Here is a 26923-nt window from a genome sequence, read left to right on the forward strand (position 1 = left end):
CTGGGGCCTTTATCCATGGGGAAGCATACAGAATGTTTTTCTCAACTACCCAACCAACCAAGCAATCAGAAAATATTATGTACCTAATACAAGGAAAGAAAAGACGGTCCTCCCAGCTCTACCTCCACAACCTATCTCCCCTCTCTTCACTTTCCTGCATCTCTGGAGCCTACCCTCATTTCTCATTTCATCTTGTAAAATAACCCACTGGCCCCTCCTCCCTGCTTGTGCCTTTCTCCCAACCTCTAATGCTCCTTTGTCTATAAGGTTGCCAGAATTGCAATTTTAAAATAAAGGTCCTATCATAATCACTTTTCTGCTTCAGTCCCTTATCTTTGCACTTAGAGAAGTATCCAAACTCCTTAGCACCACATTTCTCTCCGGCCGCCTCTTCAGCCCTCCTACTTCTGGGCTCGGGCATCGGCAGCTCCATCCGCCCAGAATGCCTTTCCTCCAGGGTCGCACGTGAATGGCTCATTCTCGCCCTTATGCACAGTGTTCCCTCCTTCCCAGGTACTGTCACAGGACCCTGTGTATTTCAGTCCTAGTACCTGTCTGGGTTTTGTTTCTTTTTTGCTGACTTGCTTACCAACTCTCCAGACCCCATAAAAGCTATAGACTAGGAGAGACCTAAAACCTTCCTTGGCTTGTTGACCATTAAATCCCTAGCACTTATTATTGAGACTGCTCTTTACTAGGTACAGACAAAAAAAAAAAAAAAAAAAAAAGCAAAACCAAACCAAAAGACAATATTGAACAATAAATAAATGTGCAAATTCACTAAAAAGTGAAAGAGTTTACCTTCAAACCGCAAACCTATGTTTATTAATAAATGACAAAAAGCAGTCAACCTTGTGCTAACCGAATTGATGTGTGCTGCTTTGCCTGTCAGATTGTTGACATTATCCACGTTCTATACAGAGCTTTAAAGTGTGGGAACTACAGTTCCCAAAAGCCCTTGCCAGCAGTATCCCAGGTTAGTTCTTCTAAAGAGGAACACTCTTGAGAGATTTGGAAGGAAGAGCACAGTCAGAAGCCATATTACGGCTTCTCTGACGGTAGTTGACAGATGTGTGAATTTTCACATGTGGAGTTTTGCCACAGCTTTCCAACTTTTTAAATGCTTAGTTGCAAAATGAGAATTATCATCTTCACTTGTACTCTTCAGTCATTCTAGGGCTTTTTGTTTTAAATTTCTATTTTGAACCATTTTCAAAGTTCTAGAAAGTTGTAAAAATATTATAGCAAACTCCCATGTACTCCTCACCTAGAAGTCCCATGCAAGCTTCACCGATAACCTCACTAATTTCTTTTGTGGCAAAAGGATCATGCTTGCGTCTGACGGTCCTTTTAGTTTCTTTCAATCAGGAGCAGGGCCTCAGTCTTTTCGTTTTTATGAACTTGATGTTTTTGAAGATTATAGGGCACCAATTTTGTAGAATGTTCCTGGAATAGATATGTCTGATGTTTCTTCATGATTAGACCCAGGTTCTGGATTTGAGGCAGGAGAGACACAGAAGTGATGCAGTGCTCTTCTCATTACATCCTATCTGGTAGCACACGGTGTTGATTTGTCCCATTACCAGTGGTTTAAATTTCGATCACTAGATTAAAATTTTGAATACTGGGAGTCTCTGCTCTAATTTTTTTTTTAATTTTTGCCTTGCTAATAATGAATGTGTTCCGTAGAAATATTTGAGATTAGATTAATAGCCCTTTTGTCATTCCACTTTCACCCAGTAGTTGTAGTATTCATTGATATTTCTTATCTAAATTATTTCTATGATGATCGCAAAATGGCGATTTTATTAATTTAATCATGTGTCTACATTTATTGGTTGATATTATTGTAAAGGACAGGTCTTTCTTCTTTCTGTTTATTTATCCCTATGGATTTGAGGATTTCTATTTTATTCAGCGGCTTAAAGTGCATTCCTGTCATTTTCTCTGATGCTTCTGTTTTTTATGTTTGGCCACTGGGAGCCCTTTCAAATCTGTTTCTTTGTCCAATTTGCCTTCAAAACTTGTTCACTCTCTGGGTATTTTGTTACTTATTTATATTAGTTTAAACCAGTGTGGTCGTTGCCACCTGGGGTGTTGCTGCATCCAGAAAACCTCTCATTGGACAGAGCTTGGAAGTAGACCTATACGAATACATATGCATGCACGCCCACACCACACATGCTAGCTACTCACACGCTCATGCACACCCGTCTGTCTGTTCGCGCACATCTGTCATCCAGCCATCATCTCTCTGTCCATCAGCTATCTATCTGTGTATCTTGAAAACCGTGAATTGACAGCGTAACTCCAATTTCAGATTAACACCACAGGGTTTATTTCAGCTTTCCCCATTCCTATATTCGTACCTTCTCCTTCAGTGAGAAACCTGCTCCCTTTATGCTTAATGCATTTGCCTAGTCGCACAGTTCCCTTAATACAGCTTATCATAGCCCGCTGTGACTTACTGCCTTACCCCAGCACATCGACTTTTCGTAGACTGCCATTGCTGACTGCCTCTGGACATCCCTGCCATCCTGCTCCAGCCTGCTGTCCTCGTGGGAACTTCCTGCAGACTGTGGTTACTGGTTACTATCAGACGACCCTAACTTCCTGTTCCATGATACCATCCTCCAGCAGGGAATGCCACTGCCCTTGCCTGAGAGATTTTAGAGGAGGAAGGTGGGAGGCAGACAGGCTCTCCTGCATTTTTACAATACTAATGCCCCTACTAAATCCTTTCTGCTTGACATACCTAGAGTGGTTTTTATTTCCTTAACCAAAAACTAATTATTATACTTTGGTATATAAATGCCAATGTAAAAAAATTCTAATGCATTGTGATTTTATTTACCATATAAGTAAAATTGTTTGTACAAAAAGTCAAAATAATGAAAAATATGTGCCTAAATAAAAGAAAAAAATGGTAACTAAATTTTTCATCTGAACGTGGATAATTTGTGAAATTTCAAAATTTCAAACCTAAAATATTTAACAAGTCTGTTTATAAGTATTGCCGCCACTAACCGGGCAGCTGCTCAAAACACTTGGTTGAGTATTTTTCACTTGCAGCACTTAGCGGAGGCTTAGAATTTTGTCCTGCTACGCTGTTTTAAGGTTGGAGTTTTGTAGAAAATGTCAGATTATTTTCACTGTTAAGATATGTCAAAAAATACCAGGTGCTAGTAAATCAGGTGACAAAGTTTAGATTATTTTACTAAGATTATTTCACACAACTTTTTTTTTTCCCTTCAGCATTGAATGAATGCTGAGTTTCATTTTTATTTTGAGGGAGTGGTGTTTAGAATAGAAGTTTCTATAAGAAAAGGACTAGGACTACATGAAAGGCCATGTTCATTATCTGCATGTCAGAACAGAATTTAAGTAGCTTGAGGCACAAGCTACACTATGTGTGAAAGAAAGCCTTTTCCCAATCCTGCACTTCGAACCTTCTATGTGTTGTCCATCTTGTGCCACATGGCAAGTGAAAAACGTGACCTGAGAAAAAACCAAACGTCTGCTCGTAATATTTCTAAGTGAAGTTTGTTCATTTGAAATATTTGCTCCCAAGGAAAACGACCCCAAGCAGTGTCTCCATATCTTTCTCGCATGGTTTTAAAATCCTTGGGTTTTCAGAAGGATGAAATTAGAAGAAAATCTACACACCGAGTCAAGTATAGTCATTTGAAAAATGCATGTCTCATTCTTTATAAAATAAAATCTAAAAATGAATAAAAACATCAGAAAAAGTACTGTTCTCTTCCTCCATGTCACTATGTATACGAATCAAATTATGAACTAAAAAACGCTTGACTTGTGTCTACCACCGAACTCACCTGTATACAGGAGTTCACGGTTAGTTCACCTGTTGCTAAACTCATCATAAACACGAAGTTAAAAAAAAAAGTCAGGGCCAGTGTTTAGCGAGTATAATTCCGAGGGTTTAGGAGCAACAGAATGATAAATAGGCTGAGGAAATCTGAGTTTTTAATTTGATTCAGCAAATATTCATCGGCAGATTCCTCTATTCTAGGTATACCGCTCGGTATTGAGAGAGCTATGAAATGAATCCGACTAGTGTGATCTGGAGCCTGAAAATGTTTTCGGTCAATAACTGGAGATGTGGGAGCAGGGAATTCACACAAGTCAGTGTCACACAAACGAGCAGCTTTTCTAAGTGCCATGACTTTTCCTCTCCGTGGCCCGGAAAGTTCTATTTCCTCTCTCAGCACATCTCTGTCTTGGAACTTGGATTGGCACCTTAATACATGGAATGTATACGGCCACTGTGAAATAATTCAGGGCACGAAAAGCACTTAAAACATTTTGAGACTAATAATGACCTTCTAAAATGCCATGGAGTGGTAAGTTAGAGCAGCTCTTCCCAAACGATGCTCAAAGGGGAATGAAGTTGATGCTGGGAAGGAGAAAAAAAAAGAAAAGTATTTCATGGTCAGTGAGTTTGAGAAATGCTAGGTTAATTAAAGTTGAACCAGTTTCTTTCCTGTAGAACTTCTTTCTGTATAAGAAATTTCCACGAGGGCACTATAATACGCTGGGACACATTTCGGGGAATTCTATGCAAATAGGCAGAAATAGCAGGCAAAACAACAACCTAAAATAAAAATTCCTTTAACTGCTTTGATTTTCTGTGCTCTTTTTAAACCTCTAACTCAAATGTTGCTTGTAGCTTAGCCAATATCAATCCGTGTTTTCTGTTGCCACATTTAAACACTGGAAACAAATGCATCAAAATGCTTGGTATCTTTTTATCCCTTACAGATGTCCTTGCTCTCTGGTAAAGAAACCATTGGAATGTTGCCATTTTAATTAGGCTTAGCTACCAAAAAGCCTTAATCTGCCATTGAGATGTATATTTGCCTGTTTTATTAAAGCTTGGGGGAGGGGGGAAGGGGGTTTAAAGTTTATAGAAATTATGTAATGACACAGACAAACTTAGTCCAAGATAGTTTTAGAACTTAGAGTGAATGTGAAATATAATTGATGATTTTGAGGTTGCTGCCAAAATAAAGAACAGTTTTATTTTATGCTATTTTTAATAACCAGGCTTTTTTTCAAAATATCATCATTATTAAAGTGATTATTTCTTGGAACACTGTCAGGCTGTATAATTTTTCGTGTTAAAAAGAATCTCCCAGTCATATACCAGATACTTTTATTAGCATAAATATCACCAGCCCTTAATTAAGGAGAAATCAAATTGAGAAAACAGCTTTTGTAAGAGTGCTATTAACCTGCTATAATATAATATTTCTCTAATCTTTATTTTAAGTAAATGATTGTGAGAACTTTGGAAATTATTTATACCTTTCCCTTGTATGATTTCTTAAGAATGAATTTTGAACATATTCATTCAGAATTATTCTGTGTTTACAGATTTTTTTCCCCGTGCCTCACTTTGTTTAAAATAATAAATATTTATTTAAAGGTGAAAGAACATAAAAGGGGAAATAGATCATAAATATGAATACATCAGATATTTAAAACAGATAAGCCTAATGCCTATTTTGGAACTTGAACAACTGTTTTAATACTCAGCTCCTGCTTTTTCAAAATACTGTGTTTACGATTTCATCCATGTGCTAATGCCTCAGCGGCGGGACAGCATAGGCAATAGTGGTAGGGAGCACGGACCACAGCTACACTGCCCGGAACCGAACCCCGATTCCAACACTTGTGTCCACGGAAAATCTCCTAACTTCTCTGTGCCTCAGTTTCTTTACCTGTACGATTAGAATGATAATAGCATCTACCTCAAAGCCTTGTTTTGAGGTTTAAATGAGTTAATAGGTAAGGTAACAAAGGCATACCTCTGAGATATTGCAAGTTTGGTTCCAAGACCACCACATAAAGGAAACATGGCGATAACGCAAGTCCAGTGAATTGTTTCGGTTTCCCGAGTGCGTGTAAAAGTTATGTTTCCACAGTACCATAGTCTCCTAAGTGTGCAATAGCATTATGTTTGAAAAACAATGTACGTACCTTAAGTAATACTTTATTGCTAAAAAATGCTAACAATCATCTGAGGTTTCAGCAAGTCATAATCTCTGCTGGGGGAAGGTTATGATGTTGGTGGCTGCTGACCCATGAGGATGGTGGCTGTCAAAGGTTTGGGGCGCTTGTAGCGATTTTAACACCTGTTAGTTAACATACAGTGTTCTCTTAGTTTCAGTTGTACGATATCGTGATTCGAGGCTTCCGTAGAACACCCGGTGCTCATCACTGCAAGTGCACTCCTTAACCCCTGATTCTGGCAGTTTCTTAAAATAAGACAGCAACGAAGTTTGCCACATGGATTGACTCTTTCTTTTAGGAACAATTCTCTGTAGCATGTGATGCTGTTTGATAGCATCTTACCCACGACAGAACTTCTTTCAAAATTGGAGTCAATCCTCTCAAACCCCGCTGCTGCTTTATTGACTGAGTTTATGCAAGATTCCAAATCCTTTGTTGTCATTTCAACAATCTTCATGGCATCTTCAGCAGGCGTAGATTCCATCTCAAGAAATCACTTTCTCTGCTTATTCTCAAGAAGCAGTTCCTCATCCCTTAAAGTTTTATCATGAGATTGCAGCAGTTCAAATATAATAATAATGAAAAACTTTGAAGTATTGTGAGAATTACTAAAATGTGACACAGAGGACACAAAGTGAGCAGATGCTGTTGGAAAAATGGTGCCGATAGACTTGCTCCATGCAAGGAGCGTGGCCACAAACCTCCAGTTTGTAAAAAAAAAAATGCAGTATCTGAAAAGTGCAATAAAGAGAGGAGCAGTAAAATGTGGTACCCCTGAATTTAAGTGTCCTAAGCGTCAAGTGCCAGAACAGTGCCTAGCACATGATTATCATGAAATATATTTGGTTTTCCTTCACGAACCCAAAATTTATTTCAAGAGTAGTTAGTATTACCTTAAAAATACCAATTCAAGTTATCTCTCCTTTAACTGCTATAGTTGCCTTTGGCTATTATTAACAAAAGCTCCTATAAGAATTAAAAGACATTGGAGAGAACAGAGTCTTTAAGATTTTTTAAATTTATTTTTTTAAAGATTTTATTTATTTATTTGAGAGAGAGAGACAGCCAGCGAGAGAGAGAACACAAGCATGGGGAGAGGGAGAGGGAGAAGCAGGCATCCCACTGAGCAGGGAGCCCGATGCAGGGTTCATCCCAGGACCCTGGAATCATGCCCCGAGTCAAAGGCAGGCACTTAAGGACTGAGCCATCCAGGCACCCCCTCTTTAAGATTTTAAATAGCAACTTCATGTGGGTGCTGGATCTAAAAGTGCCAAAAATCTCCGACCAAAGTTTAATTGAAATAAAACTATCGAATTTTACTTCTAAACAAACTAACGAATTAACGGCTAGTTTTTCTTCTAAAAAATTTTAAAGAAAACTATCTAGTGTTGTATTGAACAAACTCAACCTTTCCAACCAATACTGTTGTGAATAAATACCCAAATCTGAAAATAAAAAAATCCATATATACCCCCCACTCCCATTTTTAAAACAACTTTAGAGCAATTAGCATAGTGTTTTTCCCATATTAAATATTTCCTACATGTTTGGGTTTTTTTCCCTCAAAGTTATAAAAACAAATCATTTCAAGTGAAATTTTAGTTCGACATTTCTCGTGTAAGACCAAGTTTTCCCTGGTTTTGTCTTCACCTGTACTTGCTGTACTCTTATTTCCAGATTCTCAGTAAACTCCATTAGCTGACCCGAGCCTGACCTCATCCTGTGCTGTAAAATTTATTCTGAATCTCCTTTTACTTAAGAAGTTCTCTTCCTTGGGGCCCCTCGGTGGTTCATTCAGTTAAGCCTCCGACTCTTGGTTTCAGCTCAGGTCATGATCTCAGGGTCATGGGATGAAGCTCAGTGTGGAGTCTGCTTGTCCCCCTCCCTCTGCTCCTCCCCTCAATTGCATGTTCTCTCTCTGTGTGTGTCTCTCTCTCAAATAAGTAAGTAAGTAAATAAATAAAATTTTAAAAAAACAAAAAAACTTCTTATTTAGAACTTGTAACTTGTATATCGGGTTATCTTTCTACCCCACACACTAAAGGCTAGATTTTTTTTTTTTACAGGTGCTACTCTCCAGCCAAGAGTAAGCCACTATCAGTTGGCCATATACTGGATAACACCACCCCGATCATAGTTTCTTAACACAGAAGTGTTCCATGTTCCATGTTGAGACAGTGATATTTTTTTATTCTTAAGAGAATTGGAAATGAGATGAAGGCTTTGTTTGTGGGTACATATGTACATGTAAAGTTAGAATTTTGGGGTGCCCTTATTTTACCATGAGAAATGAAAAGCCAAGAAGAATCTGCAAGGAAAAGACTTAAGCCAACACTGGGAAGGCTAAAGATGCAAACCACAGGGTACGGGGGCGGGGGGGCTGCTAACTCCCAGTTTCAGCCTGTTTCTAAGATTTGTGACTGAGGACACATCCTTTCCTTTCCAACAGAATTCCCATTTTGGTCTCCTTGGCTTGGAAGAACCAAGGAGAAGGTTTGAGAAATCCACACTCTTTGCAGTCCTAACACATTTTCTATGATAATAGCTATGTCTGGCCCAGTACTGTTAAAATTTATATTTGAGTCTTACCAAAATTTGAGTTTTACATGGATACAGGATCAAAATGACAATCTTTAAGATTTACAGAAGAAACACTCATACCTGGGTAGTCATTAGGATAAGTATCAATAGTTAAAAACAATTTGTTTAATCAAAGTCTCAACAAACAGTTTATTAAAATTACAGATGACAAATCCACAAAAACCTGCCCTGTCAAAAATATTGCTTTTTGTTTCATCTTTGCATGCAGTGAGGTTTACTAGATTTCGCAAATAAAAGTACAGGACACTCAGTTGAATTTGAATTTCAAATTACAAATGCTAATTTTTAGTGTAAGTACGTCCCATGCAATATTTGACACACACACATATATTGGAAATGTTTCTTTATCTAAAATTCAAATTTAACTGAGCACCCTGTATTTACTCTGTCAATCCTCAGTACGGTAAATAATATGCAATCGCAGGCAGAGGAGAAAGAATTTTATTTTCCCAATATGCATTTTAAGTGGTACATCTTGTCACTAGGCAGTGAAATCAGCCAACTTGCAAAGCGGCAACTTCTATCAAAATGTTTTTTCAATGATTATATAGATGTGTCAAATATTCCTTTTTGAGACTCACTCAATTCCATTTTGTAGGGAGAGTTGGGGATATGAGAGGACATTATACATATTAAATGTTAGTAAAATTTTCTTTTTTTATTCCTGGTATTAATATTGCAATATAAAAACCATGATTTTAAAAGTAGACCCATTTTCTTGGGAAGGAGAGTAAGAAAGTAAATGAACGGAGATAAGAAAGGAAGGGAAGAAAAAGACAAGGTGATTTTGAAAAGAGAAAATATTAAGATTTTCTGTGTTACATGGATTTTTTTTTAAGCTGTCTGCTTTCTTTTTTTTTCTTTTTTTTTTTTTTTTAGCTGTCTGTTTGCTTTGGCAAATCCAAATTGGATTAACTCCAGAGCAAATTTAATCATTTGGGCAGGAATTGGTAATAGTGGCTGAAAAAAATCGAATTTAATGAGTAAATAGTCACAAAAATTGATACTATTCCTGATTAGAAAAACTTGGTTATACTGAGATTTATATTTCTATCATAGTCCAAAAAGATTGATCTTATTTTTTTAACCTTCTGAAACTACCTTCCACCCTATCCTCCTCTCTCTTGCCCCCTTTCACAGAAGAAAATAACATGAAAGCATAAAATGTGAAAAATATTATTAGTCAGAGAAGCTGGCTCAGAAACAGCAGCCAGGAAAGGAAGCAAACAGGAAAGTCTATTCTATTGGCTGGGATTTTGGCCTCTTGGTGAAACAGGTATGCGGAGTGGTGACAAGTGGGAAGGTGATTTGTGAAAGTTCCCCTTAATAAGAAGAATGCTATCGCGGTTCATCAAGTGTCATTCAGTACGCTGGTTTGTATGTCAGGGAATGTAATTTATCTGCCTGAATCCATATAATAAGGAAGTATGATTCTGAGGAATATTAATTAAATCAAGATAAATAAGTTCATTGTACTTTGAACTCAAGAATGATGTATATTCAACAATAACATCACGAATTTGAGCATAATGTACATCTCAAACATTTTACTAATAAAAGAAGGCATTACATTCTCAGAAATAATTGAGATTCTTTTCTAAATTGAGGCTGAAATCCCATCGAGGAAAATTCCAGCAACGTGATTTGCTCCTTCAGTGCGTATCGAAATTCTTGTGGTAACTCTTGGAAAGATCATCTTTTTTTATGATTAGAACAGGGAATATAGGTGTCTTGCTGACTAAATTGCTCTTTCTCGTGTCTGATGTACCCACCCACTATGTCAGACTCTCCAGTACTAATATGTAGGTCCCTTTAAACCAGTAGGTTACACATCAAACTTGAGGTTTGAAGCTCTGGAAGATTCTCTAGGATCACAGGTTAAAATCTCACCGGGTCCAACGCAACCTTTCATTCTTCCAGAAGGGATAAATCAACCAGCACGTACTTCACTGCGTTAGGGTGTTTCAGATGAGAACTTATAAACTTAGACTTTTTTGCTTTGTAATGACATTAAAGATCTCATGGGGTGTTTGTTCTAAGGTTTGGAGACCGTCCTAAAACCTTGAGTAATTTTTCTCATACTTGAAGTCTATACTACGAGAAGCTTGAACATTCTTACACGTGATTAAGGTTTTATGTTTCTTATTAAGTCATGAAAATTAAATTCATCTTTAAAAAGTACTTGCAAAATTAATGTTACTGGGAGTAAAGATTATCGTGTATGTGGTATGATTTGAACATCGCTATCGTACCATTTTCATATATTGTGTGTCACCTGAGAGTTTTATATACTTTTCAGCAAAATTGCATGACATTTGGGCCAATATGTGTGTTGTTAATAAGCCACAGTCTATTGGTGTGAGACTCAATTCTAGAGTCATGACATATAACACATTTAGGCCTCTGGTGACTTCTTTGTGTCTAAGGCCCCAAAGACTTTTTGAAGACTTTAATAAAGTCACTCTCATTGCCCTGTGTCTGATCGAGTCTGCCTGGATTACCCCCTGCCCTGCTCTATATTATAAACATTCATCTTTTGATTTCAATTCCTCTTTTCACTATTTTTTTTTTTTTTACTTTATTGCTTTTAAACTACCATTTCCCCCATTGTTTATGATTAGTTGATCTGTCTTTCTGGCAAACAAATAAGCAAGGAGCAAAGTGAAGGAGCAGCCAGTGAATGTGTGACTATGGATAAAGGAAACAAATTCTTATAATCGGCATTCATATGTTGCCCTTGATGATTTGAGTTTAGAGTTCGTTTTGGAAATCTCCGAGTGCTATCTATAATACTTTGTGTCACACATTTTTGCTTCATTTTTTCTTGTTTGATTGAAAGCCACTTAGAGGGTTCATTTTCATTTCATTGTGAAGCATGATCCGCTGGGATCATTCCATCAGAAAAATTTCCACACCCTGCTCACAAATCCCCGTAGGGAGGGTGTCCTGTTGGAAACACCCAAAGAATTCTGGGAAGGTTATTTTTACAATTTACATGAAATTACCTGAGGAAACTTATTTTATATGTAAAAGCCAAACTTACCCCATCTTTAAAATATCTGAATAGCTCCTCCTGGAAAGTCTTTTACAAACCCCAAATGGAGAGATTTCTTCCATTCTATTCATTTTCTCTCATACATTTGCAGCCCCATGGAAACACCCCCTCTTTTCCCTTCACATATCATCATAATTAATTCCATAAGCTTCTTTCAGCTTGAGAATTTAATTTTTATTTCAATAGAAGTTAATAGCTTTGTAATAGAGCAAATGCAGGGAGTAGTTCCTATGAATGGAGATGCCACATTTTTATGTACCAAAATGAATCTCTCCTTTCTGTGTTTAGCATGACCTATGTTCTCTGCCAGAAATTTTAATATCATCTCATTCATCACTCAGCTTGCTTCGTCTCCTTTGTCTATCTTGTTCATTTTTCCCCAAATCACTTGCCGATAGAGCATAATTATTCCGATGGTGTTTCCCCTGTTTTAGGTTTATTTTTTCTTTGGATAATAGTACAATTGAGATGAGTAAATAATATATCCTTGTGATTTCATTTGAATGTTGGGTTCTCAGTAAATGTTAATTCAGTGTAACATGTTAGAGCCCATGGTCTGGGTGAACATCAGACAAATGCACACACTCACACATACAAACACAGCTTAAGAGAAAGATCTTTTATGTCTTATTTACTGCTTTATCTCTCGGGCCTAAATCGGTGTCAAGCACATAGCGCACAGCCAACAAATATTTGTTGAACAAATGAAATTACATACTGATCAATTCATATGTATTTCTATATATGTATTAAAATATTTGAATTTTTTAATAAATCAAAAAGTAAATGTTTGAGATCAGTTTGCTGAGTTAAAACAAGACATGGTAACAACCTGGTCAACTAATTCGCCATGACTAGAGCACTTTATGGCTCTGGGTCTGGCTCCTGCCTCCCTTTTCCCTATCGTGCTCTTTGTATCTCTCTCTCCATCCTTGTACTTAACACTCAGTAGACCAGCTACACTGAATGTCTTCCATTTTGTCTTACTCTTTCTCTCTTCTGATCTTAAGACACACTGCTTTCCTTCTCTGTCCACTCCAACCCTCCCTTCTACCTACTGGAAAGCCTCTACGTATCTTTAGTTCTCAAATAAGGGCCATATCCAGAGGCTAGCTTAGATGAATTTAGTTTTTATCCACCACTTTATCCTAGGCTCATGTTCTTGGCTCATGCTTATTTTTAGATAAAATACAATAAACTTACTTTCTATTTTAATTTTTTCTCCTACTTGAATAGGTTTAATTCCAAATTTCATTTTAAGCCTGTTTTATTTAATCCTTTACAGGAGTTACTCTGAGAACCAATAAGTCAGGAGAGTTGGAAAGTTAGAAAGATCTTAAGATGGTACCAATTTTTAAAGGTTTACTGAAGATCTTGAAACTATTATAATTCCTTGTCCATTTTTTCTGCCTAAATTAAAAATAGGCAAGGCATCGTGGGAGAGCATAACTTTTTTTTTTCTTTAAAAGATTTCATTGACCGGCAATATTTATAAGTGGTACGGAGCCATTATTTATTAGCCACCCCTTACTCCGTGAACTTGTGTCATGATTCCCAAAGGAAGAAAAGGGAGTCGAGAAAAAAATCCGGAAGATGAATTTTCTTTGCAATATATTTTTTGAAAATATTACAGACTGCTGGGTTTGGGAACTAAAATATCTAGTTTTGTGTTTCAACTTAATATCGGAATCTTCCCATAATCTATTAACTTGGTGTAATTGAAGTCAAGATATCAGTGGCCTAGGATGAAGGAGTGTGTGTGCATGTGTGTGTGTGTTTTTCAAATGTGTGTGCACTTTTCTTACGATAGTGAGTTTGGCATACCTATCGATCTTTTGGCAATGCAGAGAGGTATAAAAGATGACTACTGGAAGCTGTATCTCTGTAATTTTTTCTGCAATACTAGTACTCCCCAGTAGTAATTTCTAAAATGTGCCTTGTTCTGAATTTGATGACTGAAATGCACCTGTTCCAGAGATAATTATACAAGCCTCTGTAAGACTCTTACTCATCTGGAAAATGGAGGAAAACTGGATAACTAATGTGACCCAAAAAAATCACTCAAAGTAAAATTTTAAATTTAAGTGGCCACCCATTCCCGGGGTTCACCACAGACAAGGAATCATATGCTAAGAGTGTTCACCCTCTGCTCTGGTTACCGGCTTACGTGAATTTGGGCAATTCACTTAACCTGTTTCCATGCCCCCGTTTCCTCCTTTTGGCATCTGTTGACATTGGTAGTGAATTTCCTTGCAGTAATGTGACAATTACCCGATTAATGACTATTAAATTCTCTGAAGATAGAATGCAAGGAAATGCTTAATAAAATGGTAAATAAGGAAAAAAATGGACAGTAAAGGGCCTGTAGTCACAATTGGAAAAATTAACAAAGGTTACTTTGAGAGTAGCAATGAGAGACATCTCCAGCACCATCTAATTGCTGACTGCCTGATCTTACAACTCAGAGCTTGGCCCAAGCTTTCATGGCCCGTGACAATAGGGTCTTCCACACCTGCCTCGTGGAGAGGCTACCATCATAGCCAAGTTCCCAAGCACGGCGACGTCTGAACTTTCCCCCTGAGGGCTGCTTTCATTTCATAGACACTTCCGTTAAAAAAACTAAACTTTTTTTTTTTTTTTTTTTTTTTTGCAAAGATAGAAGATAGAAACACTAAGTCATTTCTCTCCCCTTCAAACTTCCCCTCCTTTCTCTCTGGAAGGGCTTTACCTCTGTAGTTCCCTGTAGTTCAAAGGAAGAAATAGAACATAATGGGATTTGGCTGAAGGGTTATAATCCTAAGAATTCCAAAACTTTTCATCAAAGGGCCATTTCTAAAGAGAGCTTTTATCCATTGGCAATTTCAGCTGAGAGCTATTCAGTCTGACTCAGGAGGCACCACATAAAGGCTTTAAAATGTCCTGGTCTGCCACTGTCCCTTTGCAAGAGCAGCGACAGAGCCTCTGTGTGGTGTTTCTCAGCCCATTTGTGATAGCATTCCTCTGAAAGAGGAATAGCTCAGAGCTAAACCAGGAGGTATAGGAAGCCTGTTGCCTTGGCCAAATCTGTCAGAGCAAGGACTCCCCCTTCTCCACCCACTGAAAGAGGCCTTAACATTTACTACTAGTCAGGCTCAGTTAGGAAGGTCTATACTGTTGAACCAGGGCTTTATTTCATCCAGAATGGCAGCATGACCATGGGGAAGGAGGCAGTGCCTTGTGACCCACATGTCAGAAAGGAAGCGATCACACGATGCATACACACATGTAGGTGCACGTACACACACACACACACACACACACACACTCATGTTTCACAGCCTCATTTTTTCCCATTCCACGAAAACAATCAAATGAATCTCTTCTTTTATGGAAGAAGCCGAATGTGTGGACAGAGGTTCGACACACGCTCTTAGCTCTAATCTGCGTCTCAGGCTTCCTGACTGTAACCTGGATTCTCTTCCAGCTCTCATTCAGAACGAATACAGAAGCTTCTGGCAATTTTTCCCATTAGAGTCGGAAAAATGTTAATATAGAACAGAAACTTTTAGAAATACCCCTGTAGTATCTAGTGAGTTGTACACATTTTCATTGCCTTAGGAGGGGGTGAGAGTAATTTATTTCCACATAGTCCCAAGCCTTCAGGATTGAGCAATGAGGCCTCCCCAAGTACTCAGAGAAAAGGGAAATAAGGTTGTCCTGTGAGAATTAAATGACTCGAAAACAACACTTAGCAAAATGTTTTCTAGTTCCATGGGAACATACTAGAATATCACTTAATTAGTGAAATTGTCACATCTGCAGTCAGCATACATCATCTAACAGGAGCAGTCATGTAGCCGGTTGCCTGCACAATCCAGGATACAAGAAGAGAGACCGGGAAGCCATGAGCTTCTGGTCACCACACCTCATAAGGTCTGAATGAATCATCTTCAGGACCTTTGACTGTACTCTGTTCTGATTCTGCAATTACTGAGCAGTCATTTGATTTGATAATTCATCTTATCTGACACACACATATGGAAAAATCACGACCTTGAATAGGAAATAGAAGCACCTTAGTCACCAGAAAGTAATATTCCCTGTTTGGAAGTTAATTACCTGGCTTTTTCATTCACCTGTTAGTTTCGGGTTAATCTAGTTGTGCTATGTTTGTCTCTAAGAGTCTACTTTTGTGTTTACTTATCCTGTTTTCACACCTGTGAGGTCTAGGACCATAGTGAATTCACAAAGGCGATGCCGCCCAGCGAAGAGTCCTCGGGGCCAGCCACGGCGCCCCGGAGGCTGTTCACAGGTATTCCACCCACATGGATGCTTTCTTCCACTCTAACTTCAATAATTCCTCGTTTCAACAGGTATGGTAAAGAATCTCTAGACATTGAAATAATCCCTGCACGTGCCTAAAATAGGAACCTGATTCTGTTGTCTTTTCCAATGGAAGGTGTATATTTTCATTTAGGAATCTGGTCCCCAGTGATGCGTGGCATGATGACAGCAGGTCATTTCCACAGCTAGAGAGCAGAAGGAAAAGCCAACTCCACTTTACCCAAGTATAAGTGAGTAGGATATAAACAGGAACAGGTTTATTTTAAGTTCTTATCTGTCAAAATACACTCCTTTCAGTTATCCGTTTAGTATTTTTTTTTCAAATGCCCACTATGGGCCAGCCAATTTCTAGTCTTTGAAGACACTTTGATGAATAAGGCAAACTTCTACAGAATTTGTGGTTAAGTAGAAAAGGTAAGCATTGAGACAAAAATTCTCAAGATAATCCATTGATGAAAATTGCAAGAGTATTAAATTCCATGAAGAACACAAATAAAATGTTTTAGTGGGTAACATGGGGCTGGTCAGGAAAAGCATCTCTGACAAAGTCACATTTAGACTCAGATCTAAGGGATAAGTAGGGACCGGTCAGGGAAAGGAACTGAGGAAGAGCATGCAAGCAGAGAGAAAAGTATGGACAGAAATCTTGAGGTCAAAAGAGAACAGTATATTCCAAGAACTTGAAGGAAGCCAAAATAGGTGTAATTGAGAACTGTGAGGTGAGAAGAGAGGTTTAGACAGCAATTTGTGTCTGCGTGACATAGTAGCTTCCATTGTGAATGGTATTTATTCTTTAGCAAATACCAATTGAAGGCCTGCTCTGAACCTGGAATGAATTGTTCCCTGTATTCTCCATATGACAGGGAAGAATACCCTTGTGAGGGAGGCAAACAGTAAGTACATTTCTAGTATATCAGAGTTGGTTAGTATTGTGAAGAATAATGAAACAGACGAGGAAAACAAGGGTTGAAGTCCATTGAGCTTTAATATAGCATGCTAAGAGGTAACCTTACTTACAGCATGGTAGACCCAAAGTAAATACACGAGAGCAAATCAAGGAGGCATCTATAGGAAAAGCAGGCAAAGGGGAGACCATAATTGCAATGCTCAAAGAAGAGCAAGGTGGCCAGTACGACCCAAGTAATTAAGAGGCGAGTAGTAAGAGACAAGATCAGAGAGATAGTATGTATGTGGGGTCCAGTTTTTTAGAAACTCCTAGGCCACTGTAAGACTTACTCTTTAAGAGGAAATAAGAAGCTTTTAGCAGGTTCTGAGCAATGAGTACCATGAGTTAATTCCCACTTAAATAGTTCACTCTGGCTTTCGCGTTGATCAAGCTGATGGGGGCGGAGGGCAGGGAAGGGACATGGCAAGAAGACCACTTAGGAAGTTATTTTCTTTATCCTAAAGTAATGGGAAATAATTAAAGAGCTTTAAGTCAGGGAGTTATACTTTATTAAAATGTCATCATATACAGATGGTGCCTGACTTCACGGTGGTTTGACTTGTGATTTTTTGACTTTATGGTGCAAAAGCGATATGCACTCAGCAGAAATCATACTTCAAATTTTGAATTTTGGTCCTCTCCCAAGCTAGCGATATGTGGTATGAGACTGTCTTAGGAGGCTGGGCGGCGGCAGCAGGCAGCAGGTCCCTGTCAGCCAGGTGTCTAAACATCTGATACGCCGAAGCCGTCCTGTACCCATACAACTATTCTGTTTCTCACTCTCAGTATAGCAGTCAACAAATTACATGAGATATTTGAGACTTTATGATCAAGTAGTCTTTGTGTGCACGGATGGTGCCCACCCGTAGGCTAATATAAGTGTCCTGATCACGCAAAGGTCGGCTGGCCTGAGCTATGATGCTCGGCGGGTTAGATGCGTTAAAGCCATTTTCCACTTAAAATATTTTCAGCTTATGCTGGGTTTATGGGGCCATCACCCCATTGTAAGTTGAGGAAGATCTGTATATCCTAATTATAAACCTCAGCTCAGTAAATAGTTAAACATACAAACACCTTAGTAAACTTAAATTACTGTATGAATTAATTACTGCTACATATCATTTCGACTTTTCTCTGTTCCCTCTAACGTGCAGTCATTTGGCCTGGATGCATCTTCTAACCCTCTTCTGATAGTGCAATAAACTGGGCTAATTCTAGCTTTAATTACCCTACTAAGAAAACATTTGGGCTGTGTTTTTCCAGTCTCAAGAAATGCCTTGGGTCCCTGAGGCCCTCCTTGTGTGACAGATATCTGCAACACTACAGAACAAGAAAAATCTGAGTTATCAGTATTGTCAAGCATTTTAAATCACTCGTTCTGGGATTTCCCGTTCCCTCCACTGGATTGTACACAATTCCCAGAATTATGGAGAGGATGCAACTTGTGGCACCCACTGGCTCAGTGCCAAACTGAGTCATGGGACCACCTCCGCTCAGCAACCAGAACGTCGGCCCTTCGTGTTCGATCCTGCCACACTTGCACCTGTTACCCTGCTAGCTCGCTGCTGCTGCGTTCCAGAGAATTTCTAATCACAGACTCTCTCAGAAACTAGCAAACTGTAGTCTTCATTTCCAGAGAATTAATAGTCTTCCAAGTGTCAGATTTAGATTCTCAGAAGCTAAAAATCTGGAAAGTCGCGCGAGTGCCTCTGAATTTAGATGTCCCTGAACTAGCCAGACCACAATATCTGGTCTGGTTTCAAAGAGGAGTAAAATAATGACTGGGATTGTATAAAATACCATTCATTTCCGTTTTCTACTAAATCAGCTAATAAGCTGTTTGAAAGATATGGATGACATATGAGCAGACATTCCCCCCTCCTCCCGTCATTGACATCTAAACTGTTCACCGTGGCTTGCCTGAAATCTGGTGTGCAGTGCAGCCCATGCTGGGTGAAGATTCAGCCAGGATCAAGGGCTCAGGATGTGGGCTTACTACCTTTCTTAAGCACTAGACTGGCAGAAGTGCCATGTCAAAAGCTACACGTTCCCCATTGCCATAATCAGGACATTTTTATTGTGTACATACTTCTAGGTACCCTTTCTTAGAGAGTGATCAAATTTACAGGGTAGTTCTGGCCCCACCTCTCACCTCCACACTCCATCCTCCTCCATCTGCTAACATTCTTGGAAGGAAGAACAATGTAAATCAGAAAAACAGACAAATACACATTATTATCTCCGTGATTCACCACCTATCATTAGAATCAGAGTAAAATGATTCTGCTCTGTGATGTCCCTACGCTTCCTTCTCTCCTTCCAGCTAATTGAAAGAATAGAGACCGCTTTACCTCCCGTACATTTCCTGAAGATTTTTGTTTGCTTGACATCCTTGGTCACGGAAGACTCTCTAAGTTTTCATTTCCAGTTGAGAGAAAGCTCATTGGCAACTCATTATATCCATTCTGACATCAACTCTTCTGATTAACACCTAATCCCATGCATTTATTTTCATACTTAGTTTCGTTGATTGCCACCGTTTTAGATCTAGATCACCACAGAAGACGTGTGCAAGCTTATGCCTTTTAATTTTCAGGAGATAAATCGTGAAGTATTTTAACTGATATATTTTTAGAAAAGAATCTGCAAAGACCTTCTCACAGAAACCAACAGTCTCTTAAGTTCTCTCAGCACAAGGAACTACAGGCTTCCCTGAGCAAAGGTTCATAAAGAAAAGATTGTTGGAGAGGGAGCGAGGAGGATTTCAAGCATTCGGTGATTACATGTCAAATATCTACCATTAACAACAGCTATATATATAACTATCGCTGTGTGTGTGTGTGTGTGTACGTAACTGCAGCTCCAGCTCTTACTCAGCTGTGTCTTGGTTGGGCTCCTGAGTTTTCACAAGCAAATGTCACGCTTACCTCAGCTCTACTGACTCTTATAGGTATGGCTCTGCTGTCAGTTAGTTTCAAAATATCTACACTCCCAAGTATTTGTTCTCTTTGATGCTCTGTGTTTATGGTTCGTTGTAAAAAATATCTGTGATGAATGAGCTGAAGAATATGAAGTCTTTCTTTAATCTGTTCTAATTTCATCCTTGGACCAACAATTTTGCATTGTTATTGAACTGCTATATGAAACTATGACTTGGTATCAGGCAGTTTGGCATTGAAGAATGTTTATGAGTAAATATTCTCACCCTACATTTAATTTTAATGAGGTTGTTGAGGGCAGTGTTTCCCATATCACACACTTTCTTTTATGAGGATCTATAAAAGGATATTTTTATCAGGTTTCAGTATGAAACAAAGCTTGCCTCTCCCTCACTTTTTTTTTTTTTAAACAAAATCTAGCTGAATTTTTACTGCATGCCAAACACCGTGACAGGTCAGAGGCACACATAGATGAACACAAGGAGACATGGTCCCTAACCTCATGGAACTTAGAGTTTAATAAGCAAGAGATGTGTAAGAGACATTAGCCTGAAGAAAATGTTGAAGGAAGCTGCAGTGGGTGCTCTGAAGAAGAGTTCCATCATATCGTTAGGGCTTAGAATAAGGGAGTTGACCTCTTTGTGAGGTCAGGGAGGAAGTGCAAGTGGAGATGGGAAGTCATGGGAGATTTTAAGCATGTTGAGAAAGTTTGACATGATTAAGCTCCAGTTTTGAAAAGAACACACAGCTTATGTGTAAAAGGCAGATTGTGTTTCCCTTTTTGAACAGGCTCCTAGGAAGCACAGACCAAATTTTCAGCCCACTTTTTGCTAAGTCTATAACCCTTGATGGCATTATTTCAGTCACTAACTTTATCCCTAACTCTATATTACCTTCCTTCTCTTAATTCCCCTTTGCCTCATTTTTCTTGCTTAGCAATTTTCATTTTATTTTTCTGCATGTCTCTTTATAGTCAATATAATTGTTTCCTTCGCGGGAAGGGGGGAGGAGGAGGAGGTAAGATTCTAATAATAAATAAGTGACAGGGAAAATATCTTGGTTCTGAAAATGTTTACAACATAGTTGAAGACTTAGAGTAAAAGCATGGAAGAAATGGCTCTGAAAAATACAATGACAACTAATAGAATAGGTTTTCATAGATTATTTCACAGATAGGAGAATGTCGTTTTTAAACAAAGTTGATTTGGGATCTCAAGCTTTTTGAGTTGAGTGTCTTTTTCTATATAGATACACTTTAATTTATCCTATATTTCTCTTTTGTTTTTCTTAATCTTGGGACTCTGTTTGTTGTTATTGCTGTTTTTAATTTCCTTAATTGTTTGCTGTTAGGTAGTAAACTCATTGAGGGAAGAGATCTTGCCTTTCATTTATTTATTTTTTGGACTTGGTCTGCCCACAGACACCCACTACACCCCCCGTAGCATCCAGTACACTACTACAGGCCTGCTTGCTGAATAATGTATAGTTCTGCACTCAAAATGCATTCACTCTTTCTCATAGCTTACACCTGTTACTGGTACGGCTGGTCTCTGGATTTCCAAGCACTGGCCTGTAAAATACACAATTGCAATGACTATTTCCTCCACACTTTCCCTCTACTCCGTCCCTTCCAGTAGTTAAGAGAAGAGCACATTTGGGCTGCGCAAGAGCCAATGTTCCTACATAAAATGCAATGGACACCACCCCTGGCTTACGAGTGCCAAAAACGCGAGCAGAAAAGGGAGGCACCCATAATACATACTTCGCCTCCCCCCCTCATTTTTTCCTTATATATTTTTATTTTATCCCAATGTTTTGGAATAAAACATTAACATACCAACATACAGGAAGTTAGCCTCTTGTACCTACCACCTCTGCCAAGGCCATCTTTGGAAAAAAAACCAAGCACAAACAAACAAATGCAAAGGGGCCCAGCAGGGGCTGAGGCTGAGGGGAAATGACGTGAGGTCTCAGGAGCTGGAGGCGGTTAACCTTCAGGCTGGTGAAAAATACTGAGCACAGGGGAAAGTGGATGGAGAGAATTTAGGGTCTTTATGGAAGGTTTTCTTTTTTCCCCGGGAAAGCAACTTTAACCTTGTAAAAGATCTACTTCTGTCTTGTTAACCCGGCTTTGAAGAGGAATGACCCTGGGAGGAAAACAATAGCAGCGGCCAAGTAGAAAGGGTCATAAACTCCTAGGAGCCTTTTTACCGTCTTCAGAGTCGAGTTTGGGGTGAGATGAAGGCATACCCGCGAAGAAAACAGCATCGAGAGCGATAAAACACGTCCCTGCTCTCTTCTCAAGATGGAGCTCTGTGCTCACTTCTTCCTGAGGAAGGTTCTTTTCTGTCTTCCTGCCTCAGCCGGAAGGCATTTTTCTTGTTCTGGGCTCTTGGAACAGTTCTTTCTTTTTCCTTCATTTTCTTTCTTCCTTCTTTCCTTCTGTCTATTCCTCCTTTCCTTTTAAAAGCTGCTAAAGGAGCTGGCCGTGGCTCAGGAGGCCAGGAGGTTAGCTCCTCGAGAGCCACAGCGTGGAGACTGCGCGTCATCACGGGGCTCTTCTGTCGGCGACCCTTGGAGAGGTGTTCACCTGAGCAGACCTGGAACAGAAGCAGGAAATCCTTGGTCGAGATTTAAATATCCGACAGTTAATGAACACATACTCTGGGCTAGAATTCATCAACGTCGTGATTGTTTGATTTAATCTGGAAGATGGGGGTGTTGTGTTTGGATGTTTAGATTTCACTTACAGTTTTTATTGACCTATAGACATATATATGTAGTAGGTGTGTGGAGATCTAGTGATCTGCTTATTAAACATCTAGAACAAGAAAAATATGAGAGTCGACACCCCTGAAGGACTGGTTCGACCTCCTTGTTCCTACGACCCCACCAAATGTAACCGCTGTCCTGATCTGTCACACCACTTGCTTTGCCTGTTTTCCTCTGGCTCTTTGTGCTTGATTCGTGAGATTCATACATACATATTGTTGTGGTAGCTGTAGATTGTTCATTCTCATTACTGGTCACAGTTATTCTCAAAATGTGTCCCCAGATCGTTCGTAGCAGCGTCAGAGGAACTTGTTAGAAATGCAAATTTCTGAGCAAATTCTTGAGCCTTGACCTCTGAATCAAACACTGGGTGGGGCATAGCCCTCTGTATTTTAAACCCTCCAGATGATTCTGATACCTACTAATTTTCAGAAACATTGCTATATAGTATCTCGTTCTCTGAATATATTTTTATCATTCCACCGCTGATGGACATTTGGGCTGTTTCCAGTGTGCGGCTATTATGAAGAGCTGTGAATATTCTAGTATGGGTCTTTTGGTGATCATGAAAATGCATTTATTGTGGGTGTATACCTAGTAGTATAATTTCTGGGTCATAGGATACGCTTTTGTTCAGCTTTAGTAGATATTACTAGACAGTTATCTAAGTGGTTATACTAATTTACATTCCCCAGCTGGATACTAGAGTTGCAGTTTCTTAATATCCTCACCAAAAATATACTTGGTATTCATTTTATTTTTAGCCATTCTGATGGAGATAGTGTATCTCGCTGATGTCTGAATATGCATTTCTCTAATGACTAGTGAGATCGAGCGCCTTGTCATATACTCATTAGCCACTTGTATATCTTCTTTATTGAAGTGTACATTCAAATCTTTTCCCATTTTTCTATTAAGTTGTCTATTTTTATCTCATTGATTTTTAAATACAAGTCTTTGTCAGATAAACGTATCGCAGATATATTTTCCTGCTTTGTGGAACTCAAGGCAATTATATTTTGATAACAAACATTCCCAAAGTGTAAGTATGGGCTAAAAGCCTGCCTTGTAACTTATAGATTTTTTTTCAACATACTTTCCATTTCCTGATTGTTCACTAACTTTCTCTCTTAATGAAGCATTACTTCATTAGGTAGTAGCAGGAGTAGCAGAGCTTTGTTGTATTCAGTATCACAGCCGAGGACATGCTGATAAAACCACGCACAAAGCTGTATGGAATATTTGAGGCAGGTCAGTGTCTCACAGAAAACTCCACATATTCTAAGGCTCAGGCATGTGCATCCTTATTTTTTCTGTGTCTCATAATCACTATCCCGTCTTTTTTAAAAATATGGTTTCTAGGTGACTGGCAAGTAGCCCAGTAACAGACCATGAATGATAAAGGAGGCATAACAAATCTGTGGGGAGAGGAAAAGATTATTCAATAAACAGAGTGGGGCAATTGGTTGGTTATTTGGATAAAAATCCATTCAGGTTCTCCAGCCATTTATGAAAATATGTTCCAAGTGGAACAAAGAGTTAATATAAAAATTCCAACCATGAAGAACTAGAAGATAATATTTGTGAATATTTTTCTGATTTCTTAATGTGCAAGGAAATAGCAAAGGGAAAGATATCTAGATATAACTATACCACAACTTGAAACTTTTGAACTTCTAAATCCAAACTGAACTAAATGGGAAAAAGCAAACTGAACGAAATATTTTCAATAACTTTGACACACAGAGAGAATATCCTTAATCTTAAATTCTTAACACATAATCATCATGAACAGTTAAGAAACAAATAAAGGTCCTAGTAGAAAATACAGAAAAAATAAGAAAAGAATATTTACAAACCATGAAATTCTACTGGTTGTTAACTTAGTAGTTGTTAAAAAATTTTTTTATTATGTTATGTTAATCACCATACAGTACATCATTAGTTTTTGATGTAGTGTTCCATGATTCATTATTTACGTATAACACCCAGTGCTCATTACAACACGTGCCCTCCTTAATACCCATCACCGGGCTACCCCATCCCCGTAGCCCCCTCCCCTTTGAAACCCTCAGATTATTTCCCGGAGTCTATAGTCTCTCATGGTTCATTTAAAAAAAATTTTTTTTAAAAAGGAGAAGAAAAAGTCCAAACACACATAATCAAAGAAATAAAAATTAAGAAAAAAAAATGTATTTGAAATATTGCAAAAAGTTTAGGCTTGATTTTAGACTTAAATGTAGCTTAAAATAAGAAAGAAAAACTCTCCTGGAGAAACAAAACTCCAGTTTCTATTGTAACAAGGCGCAAGCTGAGAAGAGAGAAGAGGGGTGATTTCCCATTGCTAGTGAGCAGCAGAGAAAACAAGAAGTCCTCCAGAGGCTGCTGACAGCCCCTAAGGGCCGGCATTTTGGGCAAGGTCAAAAGAAACGAACAACAAAAATAATCACAACAAAGGAGGAAATAAAATAGCAAAAAATTTGGAGGCGATCAGAGATGATAGGTGTCATTAATTAGAATTGGAGGCAAAAATAAAGAGCAGCCCACTTGTTTTGTTTTGTTTTGTTTTTTGAGCACCCCACATTTTTAAAGCCAGGGAAAAAAATCGGTTATTTATTATGTTCAAAATGATCCAGGCACTGTGGTTAGTGTTAGGCTGACAAAGACGAATGCAGCCCACTCCTGCCTTCAAGGAGCTTAGACAGGTTAGCTGATAATTTGAATAAAATATTGTCGAAGCGGTTACGACGTCGGCATCTTGACTAGGATTTTATTAAATTTGCCTGGGGCACTTCAACCTAGCGCCCTAGAAAACACAAGCCGTTGTTTTTGCTGGTTTCAGTACATCCTAACGACTGATGCTTCTAATGACCATCGTGATTCCTAAGAAGTGGTGAAATTGAGTTAGTCTATTCTGTTGAAGATGATGGAGGAAGTACAGGGTATATTTTAGAATGATTTGTGGCAAAATTGATTTTAAAAACAACTCTGGCTCTTACAGAGTTAATCTGCAACTCTCTCTCTCTGAGTCAACGGAGAGAGCTCCGCAGAGCTGAAATTTCACTGCATACACTACTTCAGCGCACAGGATCGACTGAAACATTAAAATGAGCTGCTTATTCCACTACCTTTGGGAATATAGACCAAAATAAAGATGGGTGGCTGGGAGAATAGGCACCCGTTTAATTTTTATAGCACACAAATATCTACACGCCAGTCACTTTAGGAAAAGTCATACAGAAATGAGGATAATAAACACCTGATATGACAGACACCACAAAAATCTGTTATTACTGTGAACGATTACCATAATTCAGACTGTGTTTTGCTCGACTCATTTAAGTAATTACCTCAAATCTCTGCTTTATTTTTTAATCTCATGCTATAGTTTATTATTGCTACTACCGGAAGAAATAAGCAAAACATTATAAAGTTCTTTTGCTTTTTGCAAACTGAAATCTTTAGTTTTGCAAAATACTGTATCTGGTAATGGTATCACAAGCATTATTATTTATTTTTTTTCTAGAATTAGAAGCAACATTCACAAAAAAACTCGGAAAGTGTACTGGTTCAAAAAAAAAGTTTTCTGCTTCATGTAACTGATTCTTTGGGAAATTTCATGAAAATACTCATCCATTGTTTTGTAGTAATCATTGCAACGTGAAATTAAAACAGACTCAATACTAAGCATTTTTAAAACAATTATCTGGCAGTGAAATTATTATATATTTCTTCTAAAAACAGGTTGTATCATACACACATTTATGTGAAAAATGGCTGACCTTTCTTATTCAGTTCAGCAGCAACATTCATCAGAATTGCTTTTTTAATTTCTTCAATTGGCGCACATAAAATGCAAGGCTGTGCTGGGGGTTTAGGATGTGAACACTTGCACGTGATTCCTTTTGATCAAGAGCAGAGCTGACCCATCTCCCCACCCAGCTTTCCCTTTTTGTGCTTGTGTGTTCCGAACAGCCTTTCGGAAGAGTCCCAAATTGCAATGATGTCCCAAATCGCAGGATTAATGTGTCTACGAACAGACCTCTTATGCCTCCAAAATGAAGTACTCCTTGCTAATTTCTCTTCAAGACACCAGCTTAATTGCATTTTAAACAAATGGGCTGCTTTGCTGGCCAACTTTTAAATGAGATAACAGCAATGTTCACTCTCCAGCAGTGATGAGTGCCTTGCAGTAGATTCAAAACTCTGTTCAATAACAGGTTTAATCTCACACCAGCAGATTTACTGCAG

The sequence above is a fragment of the Ursus maritimus genome, unplaced genomic scaffold, assembly GCF_017311325.1.
Source record: "Ursus maritimus isolate PB19 unplaced genomic scaffold, ASM1731132v1 scaffold_12, whole genome shotgun sequence".
NCBI lineage: Eukaryota > Metazoa > Chordata > Mammalia > Carnivora > Ursidae > Ursus > Ursus maritimus.